This window comes from Medicago sativa, chromosome 2, assembly GCF_051527215.1.
Source record: "Medicago sativa cultivar Bolivia chromosome 2, Bolivia_mono, whole genome shotgun sequence".
In the NCBI taxonomy this organism is placed as follows: domain Eukaryota; kingdom Viridiplantae; phylum Streptophyta; class Magnoliopsida; order Fabales; family Fabaceae; genus Medicago; species Medicago sativa.
Genome location: NC_140750.1, coordinates 29,573,592 through 29,592,487, shown reverse-complemented (window position 1 = coordinate 29,592,487; position 18,896 = coordinate 29,573,592). Strand labels below are relative to the sequence as shown.

Below are 18,896 nucleotides of genomic sequence, written 5' to 3'. Positions count from 1 at the left end.
GATGCTTATTCAAATGTGAAAATAATATTTCAACTGCTCCTAACTCAAAGAAAAAGAGAAGTCCCTGTGGTGCTTTTTATATTTTGATCAACATGTTGTGGTTGTTACTTACAATAGAATACCGCTTATTTTCTATATTTGGTTTGCATCGTGATTCATATTATGTTTCTTAAAATAAGTTGAACTATAAAATACTCATGGTGTTTATGGTAGAAAGATGCTCACTTCATTCGATGATCCTCAACAGCTGACACATGTGAACGACATATTATATTTCGTACATGGATCTGTCAATGTCTTTCGCAATGTGTATTTAATTTGTAACAAAATGAAGCAACCAATCGATCTCTATTTCTTCATGTCTCAACAACACATCATGTTTAAAATGGAATCCGCTACCATCAACAGTAAGATACTTAGGAGGTTGTAATAAATACGATTTATTTTACGATGTTTGTAAGAGTCAAAGTTAGTCGGCTTGTAGGGTTTTTTTTTAATTACATATTACAACCTGTAAGTTTCCCCATTACTATGTACCTCTGTTTAAGACTTTTGTGTTACCACGTTTATAGCCACAGCGACTCTTAAACATATCAAAGAAGTTATTCCATAACTATATTGTTCAACTCTAAATAGACAACCACTCTCGATCGGTTAAATTCTACAAATTACTTTGTAGCAATTTTTTTGTAGCAAATAAAATATTCTGAAAAGCCTTTCAACAAGCTTAACTTTTTTATCGTATCTTTCAGCTATATTTTCTTGTGTCTCTGGCTTATATTTTATAGATTCTAGTTTGAGAGTTACCTTAAATAGAAAAATCTGTGGTGTAAACTTGACATTTCATACTTGTTTTTAGCCTAGTTATGCTATATTTCTTTTTATCGAAGGTTTAACTCTTAGGTAATTTTACAAGGACAAGATAATGTGATATAAGTTGGACAAGTATATGTTATAGGGATTGTTATTTACTTAAAATATTTTCTTATTTATCATAATTAAAACAATCTATTTCTTGTGTTTTATTGCACCTTCAATGTGTTCCATATCCACTAAATTATGTTGAAACGAATCATTGGAATCATGTATAAAACAACTTAAACTTGAAGGTGTGTAAAAGTTAAGTGCTTTTAAAAATTCATCCCTTGAGTTATAATTCATATGAAAAAGAACAACTATATAATTTTCATGAAATTTCATATTTGGTTAACACTTCATGAACATATCATTGGATTAGTCTTTGACATGAAGATTATGTAGTTACAAATGTATATTTTTTAATATAAAAGATTGGTGTTTGCAATTATTATATATCATACGACGATTTAACATTTTGATTGTTTAAACTCAACAACTATAATGGAAAAACTAGTCTACGATTAAATATTCTAATTTTATTTTGAAATTTATTACATCACTTAGTCACCTATACAAATCATGATTGACTTTATTGTTAATCAACAATAACCCAAATGCAACAACATTGATAGAAATTAAGATTATCAGACAAGGAATTAGAGTCTTTCTTAGTTCTCGATAATATAAGATTTTATAAATTATTACACATGCAAAAAAAATTAGTTTCTGATCTGTATATTTAATAAATTTAGTGAATTTTGATCCTTATTATCAATGTAAGTTTCTTCACACTCACAAGGTAGAAACATGAGACAAAAGAATGAAATTATTGAAAAGGATCTATTTGAAATTATATAGATTTTACTTATATGACTTCTTAGTACATCATAAACAAATATAAATCATTATTTGTTTGCACCAATATTTAAGAAGGTTACACATATGTTAAATCATATCCGTCATATAAATACATCTATTTTTGTCAAACATTTTAACAAAAATAACACAAATTGAGATGCTAATGATAACGAGATATGATTTATTATATGTGTAAAAAAAACATAATTTCATGGTCACTACTTATCAAATTTAAAATAAAAAATTTCATGGCTAGTTTTCCTTGAAACATTGATTGTTACATTGGACAAATTATTTGTTCTTGCAAGCTTCCATACATGAATTCACGATTGGATTTACACCACGAGCATCTGCAATAAGTGAAGTATTGTAAGAAACTCTATTAATTACTACCACAACAATTTATAAAATTGTCTTGATAATAAAAAAAAACATACAAGACAATAGAAAAATCATATTTACCGGTGTTGAAGTTATTGGACTTTGAAATGACACAATTGATTGCACAATCATAAGCAGCTTTTGACGATACTTTATGACATTTCAACAATGCACACGCACCAACACAACCTACATATAATGGTTTTATTCTTAAGAAGCGTTTACATTTAAGAGCACACTTGCCAAGGCAAATGATTTCACCTACTGTTCGATGGGGTGGTGATGAAGGTGAAGGTGACTCATCAGCTTGTGCAACAACTAAGATTATCATCATCAAAATTGTCACATTCTTTTTCATCTCACACTTTTCCATGACTCTTCACTTTGTTAATCTTAATATTCTGATAGTTTAAGTTCAATTTGATTTGATAAACAAAGTGGTATAAAACAATCACAATTTATAAACATAACAATAAATGCACATTTATGTATATTTTAACTCCTTAACAAAACTATATATTTGACTATTAGGACTTGTTGTCCCAAGTTAATTGACGGTTTCGTATTAGAAACACAAAACAAAACAAAAATCTAATAAGGAATGTGACACATAGTAGAAAATTAGTTAATAAAGAAATTCTAATGTGGGATTTAACGATGATTAGTACATACTTTATGTTTGAAGAAATTACTATTTTTGGTAAATTAATAGCGTAAAGACATTAAAGAGAATGTAAGACATTCTAACTAGGTTGACAAGTCTTCTAAACTCGAATCCTTTTCCAAGTGTTAATAAAGGTAAAAGATTAAGAAAATATTGAAATATATTATCTAATAAAGGTAATTATCTAAATAGAATAAATTTAATCTCAATTGAAACATTTCAAATTAAAAACAACTAGTGCCATCATTAATGAGGATAATTTCAATTTCTTTTTTTTAATAAAAAAGAAATTAATTTGTGTTGAATAATTTTAAAACTACGAAAACAAAAAAATACAATGTTTATAAAAATGAATATTCGTTTATAATCTCATTAATCTATAATTTAATTATTTTCTATTATTGTATACTTTATTTTTTTCAAAAGCTTGTTACTATTAAAGAAGAATGGCTTAAAAAGTTTATCAACAAAATATCTAAAATTAATTGTACGATGATATAACAATTTGTATTTTTTTATCTGTCATTTATTCGGATTTTATTTTTTGGTTTAATTATATATATATATATATATATATCATTTTGATTATAATATATATTAATTTATTTTCTACTTATAAAATTTAACTCTTCTTTTCTAGTGTCATCTTGTTAGGTGTAAGACCCGTAATTTTAGAAAAGAAATAAATATTAATAGTATAATAATATGTTTCCATATTTATTTTAGTTGTTATTTAAGTAAAAATAAATAAATACCTTCACCGATGAATTTTTATCGCTACTCGAATATTTTGTAGTTTTTGTCGCGATAGCGACTCATGATAAATTTTTCGAAAAATTTCTCGAGAATTTAATTTTCAGTCTCTTCCAGAAACGGAAATTTTACCGCGCTTAATTTTCAAAACAAACTCCGTTTTATACGAAATTTTTTGTATAGACTCATAAAATTATTTATGATAGATTTATGCAATAAAAATATTTTTCCCAACGAAATTTTTCTCATAAGAACCAAATGTAACTAGTAAAGTCAAATGTAGATTGGCTTTAAAGAAAATATCTATCTACCTCTTATCCTCTTCCTCTTCCTCTTCCTCTTCCTCACACGGTTCCCCCACACATATGCATTATATACTCTATTTTTATTTTTATTTTTATTTTTGAGAAAATACTATATTTTTACTTATTTATATGCATGTATGTATGCAAATCAAGTTGCTCATTCACACTCATTCATTCACTTTCATTTTCTCTTCTCTCTCACGTCTTTCTTCTCTCTTCCTTTTCTCTTATTTCTTCTCTCTTCTTTATTTTCTTTCACGTGTCTCTCTCTTCTTTCTTCATTCTTCCTTCTTTCTTGTTCTTCATTCTTAATTCTTCCTTCCTTCTCTCTTCTCTCTTTTCTTTTCAATACCTAGAACTCCTTCAAAATTGATCTCCATGAAACCTTTACTCATGCAACCTCTATACTCTTTCTTTGATTTTAGGCTTAATTAATGATTTGGTCCCTTAAGTTATTTGTTGGTTACATTTTGGTCCCATAAGTTATTAACGTTACAATTTGGTCCCTTAAGTTACTTTTTGGTTTCGTTCTTCATTCTTCATTCTTCCTTCTTTCTTGTTCTTCATTCTTAATTCTTCCTTCCTTCTCTCTTCTCTTTTCTTTTCAATACCTAGAACTCCTTCAAAATTGATCTCCATGAAACCTTTACTCATGCAACCTCTATACTCTTTCTTTGATTTTAACATCCATCACTCAAAAATTGTATAGAGAATCATAAACTCAAACAACAACTTCTAATAAGGATATGAATCAAATCATTTGGCAAGGATTCATCCTCTTTTCTTTTTGGCCTATAACTTCTTTCTCCTTTAGGAACTAAGAACTTTCATTTTTAATTTGTTGTATAAAGGCTTGAAGGAAAATAAATAAATAATTAGAGAGAAGCTAAGAGAACTTGGACATGAAAATTGTTAAAGAAAGATAGATTTATAGAGAGATATAGAAAAGTGTGGTGGATTTACTCTTCTCCTCCCTTGGGTGCCATACGTTGGATTTGTAAGGACTTCTTCTACAATTTCTTTCCTTGTTTATTTTATGGTTTTGCCTCATGATCTCTAAATAGAAAGATTTTAATTACATGATTAATTTTTGGAAGTGAAACCTTAATTGTGCCTTTGATGCTACAAGAGTATTTTGGAACTAATGTTTCTTATCTCTTTTCTGAGCTAAGCTAGTATTATCATAAGACCCATTTTGTTTAACTTAACTGATGTCTCGTTCTTTGTCTTTTCTTTTATTTATTTATAAACTCATTTTACGATTGTTTCTTTGAAAACACTTGCTTAAAGTTCTTTAGTCCCTTGTACTTGTAAGTAACTTGGTTCTAATTTTCATTCTTTTCTTTTTATTGTCTACTACTTTAATTCATTTATTATTAAAAGAAGTTTCACCCTTGTTCTTTTCAACTGTTCGGCTTTCTTTTTTATTTTAAATTCTCAAGTGGCTTCTTCCCTACCCATATACATAGAGACTTACAACTTGAAGAAAAGAAAAATAGTATATGGACATATTGGACTTTGATTTTTACTTCAAACCATCACAAACAAAGTATAACTATGTAGGTTAAGTAAAATAAAAATAGTAAATTGAGTTATTTGATTTATAGAGTAGTCATAAACTTTGGAAAGGACATTTATTTTTAGTGTGAAAAATAGATTATGGAGTATGATTATATTTTTACTAGTTTTGATAATTTTAAGGAAAACTTAAAGTTACCTTTCTTACTACTTTTAGTCTAAAACTAATGATTTGAGTTAGTAACCTAAAATGAATAGTTATTAGACACTAAATATGCTATTATTCTTAAGAGTTTAGAGAAAATAGTGTAATACTCCGCATGTTAATTCAGTCAGTTATATGTATCAGTGATTCTATCCTTGGAAATTTTAAGAGAAGGACAATGGTAATTGTGCATAGGACCTTTCAGGACCAAATTATATTATTTCAATGGACTACGGTAAATGAAATTTGCCGCTTAAAACTTTTACGGCATTTTTATCGGATATTTTGGTTTGAGGAAGAGTGTAGAAAAATAGGGGGCAAAAATGTCCTTTCCACTTATGGATATTTTTATATAAGACAAAAAGGGAAAATTTATTTCCCATTTCCACTTCTCTTTCTCTCACCGATCCCTTCCTTTCTCATTGTTACTCTCCTTCACTCACTTTCTTCCTTTCAACACTCATTCCTCCCATCACCTTAACACAATCCCTAACCTTCCCAAGCTTCAATCTTAAGCTAAATGCCTCTAATTCTCATCAAAGTATTCAAGTAGGTCAAGGAAAAAGAACTCATGGGTCATTCCAATCCTCCCTCCCTCTCACTCGACACTCTCTCCCTCTCCTTTACCTTTGTGAAGTTTTACAAGTTTAAGCATTTTGGTGGATTGATGTGTGATATGGAACTACTAAGAACCTGAAATGAAGTGGAAGAAAGAGCATGGAGCATGGGTCAAGAGGGTTACTAGTAGATTTGGCAAAGATGTAAGTTCTCACCAATTTCATAAATCTAGTATTTAATTATGTTTTGATTCTTAAATAAGAGTAAGACTTTGGTATGAATCTTGGAGGAATTTGTAATTGTAGTTAAGATGTAGTGTGGTTGCTATAAATTTGTTTTGGGATTTTTAGTAGCATAAACAAGGTGTTGTATTGTTTGGTAGAGTGGAATGAAGTTTATCTTGGCATTTTGGCTTTCAATAAGGGTTGATTAATGAGTTTGATTTTGACTTCTTGAAGTTGACGTTTGTATGCCTAGCTTATTCATCCATTGATAGTTAATTGATAGTAGGTGAATGAGGGGGACAAACTATATAATGGTTTGAAGGAATGAATGAGTTATAGTTTTGGTGTTTGTGATTTTGCTATTTCTTTGATAAAAGAGCCGTCCTGTTGTTTGCTAATTGGAGCCAAGAATATAATGGTTTAGCAGCCCTGATGAGTTATTGTTGATGTATTTTGAATGGTAATTGTTGATATGGGTGATTACACTTAAATTCATGACTTTGAGACGACATTTGTATGGTCTTCATTGGCTTGTATATATACTGTTGTGTAACCTGTAATCGAGTAACTATTGGATTTTTGAATTCTACGCTTAATTTCCTTCAGTTTGAATATAAATTTTATATGATTCGGATTAGGAACGAACTCAGAAAGTGAGTTTGAAGTTGTGAATTTCTGCTGGAAAAACTGCTTACGGGTTTTGGGACAGGACTCCACTAAAATGGTAAGAACTTTCTCCCTGTAACTCCGAATCAAGTGGTTGTTGTTGATATGGTTAGCTAACGAAATTCCGGACGTTTTGGCACCCGTTTCACTGATTTTGGTCCAATATTGAAATCTGTAGACAATTTTGAAGTTGAGGACAGAAGTAGGATTTTGTGCTGAACCGAGATTCAAGTTGGTGATGAATTAAGTTGTTGTAGTTTTGGACTGTTCTTCGGATGACCGAATAGAGGCAGAGGCGAAGATGCTCAGTAGATGCTTATAATTGTTCAAGAGTTTGGAATAAGATAAGGTGAGTTCCCTTAGATAGAAAAACTTCCCTTTGGGTAGTTATATTATGCCACTAGAATGATAGTTTATAAATTGATATATATTAAGACATAATTTAGTGACAATATGATTTAAGGTTCACACCCTTGCTAGTGTACTCTAAAATAATTTTTATGTTGATAAATATGCTTATGGTAATGTAGGAGTTAGAGGAAAATTATTATGATAAGTTTTACGTGAGTATGAATAAATATGCAATTTCGGCTAACATTCCGGAAAGTGAGAATTGTTGGATTTTATTACTTTATTTCGGCTCTTAACTAATATAAATTATATTTTTAAGGTGATATGATGGTTTGGTTTGGCTAAGACTCTAAATTCTCATTTTTATCGAATATGTATATCTAGCCGAAATTGTATTATGAATATCCTCTAATCATATACTACCATAGTGTATATTTATTTGTGTAAAATAATGTTTAGAGTAAATTAGCCATTGGAAACAATTCATTCATGGGTAGATTTTCAATCATTGGAAAGTAAAGAATCATAATTATGGAAGTTCGGCTTAATTAGTCGAATTTAATTTATCAGGATATGGGGAAAATTTTATAACCTTTTAGGAATGGCATATGACAACGATATGCCTAGAACCTGAATAGGTTAGTATAACAAATAATTTCAGAATAAAGACGAAATTACTACGTCTTTATTATTAGACTCAGAATGTTATTACTACAAGGAAATTAGTTCAAGTTATAATATTAAAACATGTTTAAGTTGTGGCTTTCGCTATCCCGCCAGTTGGATACGAAAGGTTCCCGCCAGTTGGAACGGGCACTATCCGTGAGGATGACCCCACAATAATCAGAGGAGTCCGGTATCCCCGTCAGTTGGGTTCCCGTCAGTTGGAAATTATTACCGGTCAGAGTGGAATAAATTCCGGGGTTACTCCACCTGGGTTTATTCCGTAAAATCAACTCAGATAATATTGTTTGTTCAACGCTAACATTTCTAACATAATATGACAGACATTATGATTATAATTATGATTATGAGTTGAGTATTAGTAGCAGGATTATATCAGTCTTTTAGACAGCGATCCTAGTTATCCCCCGATCGCTCAGTTATGCATGATAAAACTATATAAACCCGAAATGGGTTGAGTTTAGAGACAGATGGCGATCCTAGGTTCCCTGAGATTGCCTACAACCTAAGATAGGTGGAACTCACTGAGACATCCCGTCTCACCCCAATCCCTTTTATTTTATTTCAGATCAGCAGGTTGTACGTGGCAAGGAGATAATTCAGGAGGCTGACTGATATATTTTCACATGCTCGTGTCATATCAGTTCATATTATTTTTATGCTTCCAGACAAGTATTTAGATAGCAAATGTATGATCCTGCAGTGATGTATATATTTATTTCAGTCGAAATTTTATTATTGTAATTTTAATGTATCCAGTACTAAATCTAACGCACATTCTAAATATTCTAGATAAGTTTAGTATGGGCGTTACAATTTGGTATCAGAGCAGGTCGATTCAGATCGTGCCTTGGATCATTAGAATTCAATAAAATGGAGTGGGACTATTGGGTTCCAGATATTTATTCTAAATGTCATATCTAGCTGAGCCTGATCAACTCAACCTAGTATGTGACAGCTAAAACAAATGTCTGAGAGCTGAATAGGACCTAGGAGGAAAGAAGCATGCGGAAAAGGAAAGTCAAGGTGTCAGGTTTTATAACGAATTTTGACAAGGAAGTATTCAACGACAAATGGTGGCTGGTAAACTGTGAAGTTGAAGGTTAATCAAGGACATAAGGGAAATGTTAAGATTAAGACGGAGTACTCTGGTATTGTTGAACGACACTTTTATGTGGATACCGTAGAAGTAAGATATTCAGGGTGACAAATGGATGATTGCAACTTTGACTGGAGCCACAATATAAGAAGCATAAGTAAGGTATAGAAGAAATGAGTATTTATAAAGGCGTAACTAGAATTACGGGATCTGAAGATGAACTTGATATGAGAAAATTATCCGACGAATAATGGAATTCATAAACTCTCAGTGGATGTAGAGTATGTAAGAATAAGACGGACTCGAAGCCCAAAACGAACTGTTAAGTGAATTAATTGGAAAGTAGTAAGATGTCTTGGAGTAGACGAAGATAACCCCGTAATGCAGTCGTTGAGTGGGCGACGCTAGCTAAATAAACTATGTCAGGCTAGTCACATCTTCCGAATTGTAAGTGTAAGATTTATGAATCAAGAAGTGAAGATGCTATGCAGCGTAAGAGTCAAGAAGGATGAATAAATAGTAGTGGAAGAGTGTTTATGGATCAAAGTACGATTTAGATGTATTCTTATTGACAAGAACTCGCGGAGAAGTTAAGTTAACAAGAGTTGTATATGAAGGAAAAATTGAGCCAGACCCCTGCATCTATCATGAGTTATTAAGTTGTTGTTGGATTAATAAACATCAGTTTAGTAGTGAATTGAAAAGCTATCCCAAGGCGTAATTTTTTGTCGAAACAGAAAATAAAGATTTAATAATAATTTACTGGGGTTCAGTTAACTAAAGGGTGAGTGATGTTAAGTTCCTTCAATAGAAAGTTTTAACGCATGAATATAATGGGTAGATGTGTTAAGAATTAGTTAGGATTTTGGATTGAGAATTATTTTGAAGTTTATTATATGGAAAATCTTCGCTAGTGAAAGAGTTAAGAACGAAGTAAAGTATTAAGGAGTCGAACATTTTCATTTGATAAATTTTCTTATGCGATTGTCATGAAAACCAAGAGAATGAATTTTTGGAGTCGGAGCCATCTCATACGAGATAGTAAGTGTAAATGCTATTATGACAAGAATTGAAATAAACCTCGAACTGTCATTGCAATATGTAAAGGATGTGAGAGTGAGAATTACTCAAAGAACATCTCGCGAGAAGAAGTATATAACATATGTTTAAGGGAGCGAATAATACTTGAAAATAGTCCGCTAACGATATCAAACAGAGCCCGGAGCAGCAAGAAGTGTAAAGTTAACTTCTCGGTTCATAACAAGTAGCAATAAAATTGAGAAATTTTGTAATGATTGGGTCAGTACACCTGATTGAAATAAGTTGATAAATCAGAGTCGCGCAGCGAGAAAATTAATCAGTAATAGTTTAAGACTTTGAGATGAGATATTCATGGGGAAATTTTAAGAGACGAACCAAGGATTTTTCAAGCCACGTCATTCAAAGATATTGAAAGTTTAAGCAGTCAAAGAAGACGTAGTAAGAGTAGGACGGAAGTGTCTGTACCTTGTTAAATCTAAGAAAATTGGAATTTATGTAACTTAGTCAGTCGACTTAATGATTTCAAAGAATGAAAGTATCAGTTTAGCTGGAAAAGAGTCATGTATGAGGTAATAAATATGGATGTTGTATCAAGATGATTTTATTTTGGTTTGAAATATTCTCATGGGATATCAGGTATAGTAAAAGGTATTTAAATGCAAGGATACTACTCAGAACAAGAATGCGGATGCTTAAACACGATTCTATTGTGAAGTTCGGGAATTTTAAACTCTGTATTTTTGAAGGTAAAGAAAAGATTGATATCATACAAGTTAGAAAACTTTGTGATATACAATATGAAATTATACCAATTCAGGTAACGAGTATGGAATTATCAGAAAGACTGAAATAATATGTTCCCTATAGTAACAGACAGAATAATATTTTTCAAGGATGAAATGTATATTTTGGAAGAGTAAGTTCATGAGAAAATTTGATTACGTATCTTATTTATTTTGACATGAATCAAAGTGCAATTTGATTAATTTAAGAATGTTGAAAACTTAGTGCAGATGAAGTATAGTCGAATGACTACAGTTATATGTCATGTATTTAGTTATCAGTCGTACTACCTCGTGTATTGTGTACTCGTCAGTTAGTGCACTATTACTCAGATAAGAATTACATTTAATGTACTCGCCAGTTAGTACATTTTGTATTTAGATATGATTTATGGATTGTACTCGTCAGTTAGTACTTCCATCAGATGTTGAGATAGTACCATGTTGGATTCGTTCCATAAGAGAAATAACAGATATCAAAAGTATCATCTCCTAATTATATGTCGGATAGTGGAGGAAGTTGAATCAATTATTACATTCATTGAAGTAAACTTAATGTCAGGAAATGTTCCGAATATGAATGATCTTATACAGAAAATGGTATGATTACTATATGAGACCTCGATATGCAAGGCATAGTTTAGAAATAAAATTTTATTGGAATCAGTCGTAGTATGAAGGACAACTTAAAGGTTGGATCCGTTAAAGGATCGATAAAAGTGTTACTCCAATAAGCGTATGACATTTTCCAGAACTCAGTGAAGGTAAACAAGTATTAGTAACCTAAGTCAAATTTATAAGGAGTATGTGGAACCAAGAATTTACTCGAAGGATATCAGACACATTGGTTAACCTTGCTTTCCATTATGATCGAAATGTATTGTGTATTCCACAACTCACAGTTAAGGAGGTTATTGTCGAATCTTTTTGGCCTATGAGATTGGAAAACATGTCCTGAAATCGGTTTTAACCTATTAATTCAAGTCAGTTGTATCTATGGCTAAATAGTCGGGAGACTTTATATATATTAAGTCAAACCAATATTTGAGTCAGTCGTAAGTTAGTAACAGATGTATGTTAGAGTCAAAAGTCAAAAGTATAGAGGAATTATTCGTGGTTATTAGCAGGTAAACTCTAAATTTCGAGGACGAAATTTCTTTAAGGAGGGTAGAGTGTAATACTCCGCATGTTAATTCAGTCAGTTATATGTATCAGTGATTCTATCCTTGGAAATTTTAAGAGAAGGACAATGGTAATTGTGCATAGGACCTTTCAGGACCAAATTATATTATTTCAATGGACTACGGTAAATGAAATTTGCCGCTTAAAACTTTCACGGCATTTTTATCGGATATTTTGGTTTGAGGAAGAGTGTAGAAAAATAGGGGGCAAAAATGTCCTTTCCACTTATGGATATTTTTATATAAGACAAAAAGGGAAAATTTATTTCCCATTTCCACTTCTCTTTCTCTCACCGATCCCTTCCTTTCTCATTGTTACTCTCCTTCACTCACTTTCTTCCTTTCAACACTCATTCCTCCCATCACCTTAACACAATCCCTAACCTTCCCAAGCTTCAATCTTAAGCTAAATGCCTCTAATTCTCATCAAAGTATTCAAGTAGGTCAAGGAAAAAGAACTCATGGGTCATTCCAATCCTCCCTCCCTCTCACTCGACACTCTCTCCCTCTCCTTTACCTTTGTGAAGTTTTACAAGTTTAAGCATTTTGGTGGATTGATGTGTGATATGGAACTACTAAGAACCTGAAATGAAGTGGAAGAAAGAGCATGGAGCATGGGTCAAGAGGGTTACTAGTAGATTTGGCAAAGATGTAAGTTCTCACCAATTTCATAAATCTAGTATTTAATTATGTTTTGATTCTTAAATAAGAGTAAGACTTTGGTATGAATCTTGGAGGAATTTGTAATTGTAGTTAAGATGTAGTGTGGTTGCTATAAATTTGTTTTGGGATTTTTAGTAGCATAAACAAGGTGTTGTATTGTTTGGTAGAGTGGAATGAAGTTTATCTTGGCATTTTGGCTTTCAATAAGGGTTGATTAATGAGTTTGATTTTGACTTCTTGAAGTTGACGTTTGTATGCCTAGCTTATTCATCCATTGATAGTTAATTGATAGTAGGTGAATGAGGGGGACAAACTATATAATGGTTTGAAGGAATGAATGAGTTATAGTTTTGGTGTTTGTGATTTTGCTATTTCTTTGATAAAAGAGCCGTCCTGTTGTTTGCTAATTGGAGCCAAGAATATAATGGTTTAGCAGCCCTGATGAGTTATTGTTGATGTATTTTGAATGGTAATTGTTGATATGGGTGATTACACTTAAATTCATGACTTTGAGACGACATTTGTATGGTCTTCATTGGCTTGTATATATACTGTTGTGTAACCTGTAATCGAGTAACTATTGGATTTTTGAATTCTACGCTTAATTTCCTTCAGTTTGAATATAAATTTTATATGATTCGGATTAGGAACGAACTCAGAAAGTGAGTTTGAAGTTGTGAATTTCTGCTGGAAAAACTGCTTACGGGTTTTGGGACAGGACTCCACTAAAATGGTAAGAACTTTCTCCCTGTAACTCCGAATCAAGTGGTTGTTGTTGATATGGTTAGCTAACGAAATTCCGGACGTTTTGGCACCCGTTTCACTGATTTTGGTCCAATATTGAAATCTGTAGACAATTTTGAAGTTGAGGACAGAAGTAGGATTTTGTGCTGAACCGAGATTCAAGTTGGTGATGAATTAAGTTGTTGTAGTTTTGGACTGTTCTTCGGATGACCGAATAGAGGCAGAGGCGAAGATGCTCAGTAGATGCTTATAATTGTTCAAGAGTTTGGAATAAGATAAGGTGAGTTCCCTTAGATAGAAAAACTTCCCTTTGGGTAGTTATATTATGCCACTAGAATGATAGTTTATAAATTGATATATATTAAGACATAATTTAGTGACAATATGATTTAAGGTTCACACCCTTGCTAGTGTACTCTAAAATAATTTTTATGTTGATAAATATGCTTATGGTAATGTAGGAGTTAGAGGAAAATTATTATGATAAGTTTTACGTGAGTATGAATAAATATGCAATTTCGGCTAACATTCCGGAAAGTGAGAATTGTTGGATTTTATTACTTTATTTCGGCTCTTAACTAATATAAATTATATTTTTAAGGTGATATGATGGTTTGGTTTGGCTAAGACTCTAAATTCTCATTTTTATCGAATATGTATATCTAGCCGAAATTGTATTATGAATATCCTCTAATCATATACTACCATAGTGTATATTTATTTGTGTAAAAGAATGTTTAGAGTAAATTAGCCATTGGAAACAATTCATTCATGGGTAGATTTTCAATCATTGGAAAGTAAAGAATCATAATTATGGAAGTTCGGCTTAATTAGTCGAATTTAATTTATCAGGATATGGGGAAAATTTTATAACCTTTTAGGAATGGCATATGACAACGATATGCCTAGAACCTGAATAGGTTAGTATAACAAATAATTTCAGAATAAAGACGAAATTACTACGTCTTTATTATTAGACTCAGAATGTTATTACTACAAGGAAATTAGTTCAAGTTATAATATTAAAACATGTTTAAGTTGTGGCTTTCGCTATCCCGCCAGTTGGATACGAAAGGTTCCCGCCAGTTGGAACGGGCACTATCCGTGAGGATGACCCCACAATAATCAGAGGAGTCCGGTATCCCCGTCAGTTGGGTTCCCGTCAGTTGGAAATTATTACCGGTCAGAGTGGAATAAATTCCGGGGTTACTCCACCTGGGTTTATTCCGTAAAATCAACTCAGATAATATTGTTTGTTCAACGCTAACATTTCTAACATAATATGACAGACATTATGATTATAATTATGATTATGAGTTGAGTATTAGTAGCAGGATTATATCAGTCTTTTAGACAGCGATCCTAGTTATCCCCCGATCGCTCAGTTATGCATGATAAAACTATATAAACCCGAAATGGGTTGAGTTTAGAGACAGATGGCGATCCTAGGTTCCCTGAGATTGCCTACAACCTAAGATAGGTGGAACTCACTGAGACATCCCGTCTCACCCCAATCCCTTTTATTTTATTTCAGATCAGCAGGTTGTACGTGGCAAGGAGATAATTCAGGAGGCTGACTGATATATTTTCACATGCTCGTGTCATATCAGTTCATATTATTTTTATGCTTCCAGACAAGTATTTAGATAGCAAATGTATGATCCTGCAGTGATGTATATATTTATTTCAGTCGAAATTTTATTATTGTAATTTTAATGTATCCAGTACTAAATCTAACGCACATTCTAAATATTCTAGATAAGTTTAGTATGGGCGTTACAAATAGTGTTTGGGCTGTGTTTATTTTCAAAACGCAACATTTGTAGAAAAAAAATTATTGTACCTTGTCTTTTTAATCCTTTTACATGAAAAAATGATTATGATCTCAATTGTTTTAAAAACAATCAAAAATAATATTCATGACATTGCTGATAATTTTAGTTTGCGCGTTTAAAGTTTTAACGGAATTAACGAAGTTCGGAAAGCGACATAAAATCAAATGAGATTCTCTCGAATTCTTCTTTTAAATTTAATGACAAAAACGTTAAGATCATAATAATTTAAGGTTGGTTTAAAATAAGATAACCTTGATTAAAGTTAGAAAAGTTTTCTTGTTTAAGAGTAATTTTGAAGTGTTAATTTATATTTGAAAAAGAAAACCATATTCTTGATCTTATTCTTCAATCTTCAAATTCGTGTCCTCCTTGGATATAAAAAAAGGGTCAAGTTTTATTTTTCTTGCTCCCTCTCTCAAGTCAGTTCATCTCTCTATGCTTCTTTAGTTTCCTTTTTTCCTTTCTCTTGAATTTTGGTGTTGTAAGCTTTAAGAGAAGAGTGAGAGTTGGGGAAATGAGTAAGATAATAAATAAAGGCCTTTACTTGGAGGGCTATTAGTGTGAGAACAAAATTTGGAATATCACCTTTGCGAATGATATTGGGTTCTTGAGGGATTTTGACGTCTAACAGAAATAAAAGGGAAACAACTATTTATTTGGATGAAAACCTATTCGAGGTAAGGGCACCTATCCTTTTGTAGATATATTTATATATGATAAATTGATATGTATAATTTCTCCGTATTTTCATACGTGATGGATGATGCTTAATTTCCAAGGTGAATAAATGATTATATATGTGCAATCTTTTATGCATGAGATAAATTATTTACATATGCTTATGCTAAAATTGAGATATGTAAGTTGTTGCATTAGCATATAAGGGGAATCGTATGCTCATGCATTTCATAGTAAACGTGGCCACCAGAGAGGAGTCACGAGGTGCACACCGGAGAGGTGGCACGGGGTGCGTTGAAGACCACCTTATCCCGTAGTGGATCATTGAGTCTGATAGATGGGTAGATACTCATCTCCTTATGTGGAGTTGCCACAACCCTCTGCGGAGGTGTATTAATTCTGGAATCATTTGCATGTGATGTCCTGTGATAGGCTTCACACTCATGTAGAGTCTGCATTTTTAGGCTAAATGTGCATTGTTATAGTTTATATGTTGCTCGTTTCTGTACGTGAGTTAGATTGAGATCTCTAATTCACGTATAATGTTTTATCTGTTTATGTTTCCTGTATATTTGTTATTTTCGGATTGGTGACCCTTTCAGTGGATATGTGGGCTATATGCCATTAGATTTTGATGATTCTGAAGGAAGCCGAGATACGACGGAAGAAGATGACGATTCCACTTCCCCGGATGAGTGGACTATTTCGTCTTAGGGATTCGACCAGCCACATAATCAGTAGGGAGAAAGCTTCCAGGATGGTGTCATATGTAGGTCCAATACCCAACTTTCTTTATTTTTATAGTAGCTTAGTGGTCCTGTCAATTTTAGATAAAATTTTGGATAGGAAACTTTCCCTCTGCTTAGGGATGTAATTGTGTCTTGTAAATTATTCCGTTGCCAAACAAAGCTCTATATAACTCTGACGTTTATTTTAAAAAGTAACCTTTAGTTTATTTTGTTAATAAGAGTCTATGACTCGAGTTTATAAAGGTTTTATTTATTCTTTCGTTAAAAAAAACAGACACAATTTTTGGTGCTAAAAACGGGGTGTTACATTGTGGTATCAGAGCTTTGGTTGACTTTTCTTAGAGTCCTTGAGTCGTTTGTCCTAAGTTGATCAATAGTTGGGTTTAGTGGGAGAAATTTGTTTGGAGTCTTGTTGTACTCTGAACTTTTTTTCCCTTTTGTGAAGCAAGTTTTGCTTCATGTAGTCGATCGTTTCTTAGCTCAAACAAGTACTTCTAGTACTTATGTGGTAAGGTATCCCTTGGTGTTGAGTTTTATAGGAACTTGGTGGGTTAGAGAGGTAAATAATGTTCCGAAGTTGGAAGAATTGTATGGGGAAAGTCGTTCACTCATATCTATGAATTGCGTAAATCGCTTGAAGATGATAGTAACCAACTTCCTTTTGCCCTGGTATTATCTAAAAGACTAAAGTTCTAAACTTTAAACCCTTCATTGCTCCCGTATAGAAAAATATTGTTTAAAGAGAGGGAATTTCTGGTAAATATAATTGTTTTTACCCCTACATTCTATCGAGATTATTCTCGAAGTGGATTGTATATCATTTCATTAAGTCACGTTGAAGGGAACATCTTTTCTTACCTACTGTTATAGTGTGTATAGATGTCAATACCTTAAGTTAAAATGGTTCGAGATCATCACTTCATGGGTCCTTAAAGAAAAATATATTTGTGTTAATTTAAGGATGGAGTTAAAAACTATAGTGTTAGAATCTAGGCACCCGAGGGGTCTTAGTAATTAGTGGAAATATTTCCCAAATGAAGCGAATGTTATTTAGTTAAAGCGTAAAATTGCTAAAGATAAGCTCATAAAGTGTAGTTTTAAATATTATGTCGGTGAATTTTAGAGGATGATATGGTGAGAGGAATACCTCCAAGAGAATTTTCTAGTAGTACTAAGCCTTTTGTTGTTGTTTACGACTAATAGAATATTCACATCCCTAAGTTTCGAGGATGAAACTCTTTTTAGGGGGGTAGTATTGTAAGACCCGTAATTTTAGAAAAGAAATAAATATTAATAATATAATAATATGTTTCCATATTTATTTTAATTGTTGTTTAAGTAAAAATAAATAAATACCTTCACCGATGAATTTTTATCGCTACTCGAATATTTTGTAGTTTTTGTCGCGATAGCGACTCATGATAAATTTTTCGAAAAATTTCTCGAGAATTTAATTTTCAGTCTCTTCCAGAAACGGAAAATTTACCGCGCTTAATTTTCAAAACAAACTCCGTTTTATACGAAATTTTTGTATAGACTCATAAAATTATTTATGATAGATTTATGCAATAAAAATATTTTTCCCATCGAAATTTTTCTCATAAGAATCAAATGTAACTAGTAAAGTCAAATGTAGATTGGCTTTAAAGAAAATATCTATCTACCTCTGTAACATCCCGCTCGTCAGCTAATGGAAAATTCATCTGTTAAATGTATCAGAGGACTAAGATTCGTGGAAAGTGATTATGAGGAAGAAAGTTAAGTACGACGGAAGATATTTATAAGTAATATCAGTTAAGCATGAGTTATGTATCAGGGTCAGGTAAACACGACTGAGACGAAGGGCATTTAAGTAATCTCGCTCAAGGGAGTATATAAGTGATTTGAGGGTGGAAAACCTCACAATTTCTTTCTCTTTCTCTCTCTAGGTTTTGAGAGAAAGAGTTCTCTCCTCCTTCTCTCTATCATGCGCCTCCCTCTCTTCTCTAATCAACCAAACTTCTTCCAAATCATGATCAAGCATGATTAAGCATGGCTTAGCAAGTAAGAAACAAGCAAAGGAAAGGATCAAAGCATGATTAGGTGAGTTCCATAGATAG

At 32.1% G+C, this 18,896-nt stretch overlaps 1 long non-coding RNA gene across 1 annotated transcript; it reads left to right on the top strand.

The window, feature by feature from the left end:
* The first annotated feature begins 3,919 nt into the window (after positions 1-3,919).
* LOC146946081 (uncharacterized) lies at positions 3,920-16,973 on the top strand. The gene is made up of 8 exons (XR_015026606.1): positions 3,920-6,303; positions 6,963-7,048; positions 7,169-7,339; positions 8,594-12,779; positions 13,439-13,524; positions 13,645-13,815; positions 15,070-16,047; positions 16,677-16,973. It is a non-coding gene; the product is annotated as an uncharacterized LOC146946081 (long non-coding RNA).
* Positions 16,974-18,896: the final 1,923 nt, after the last annotated feature.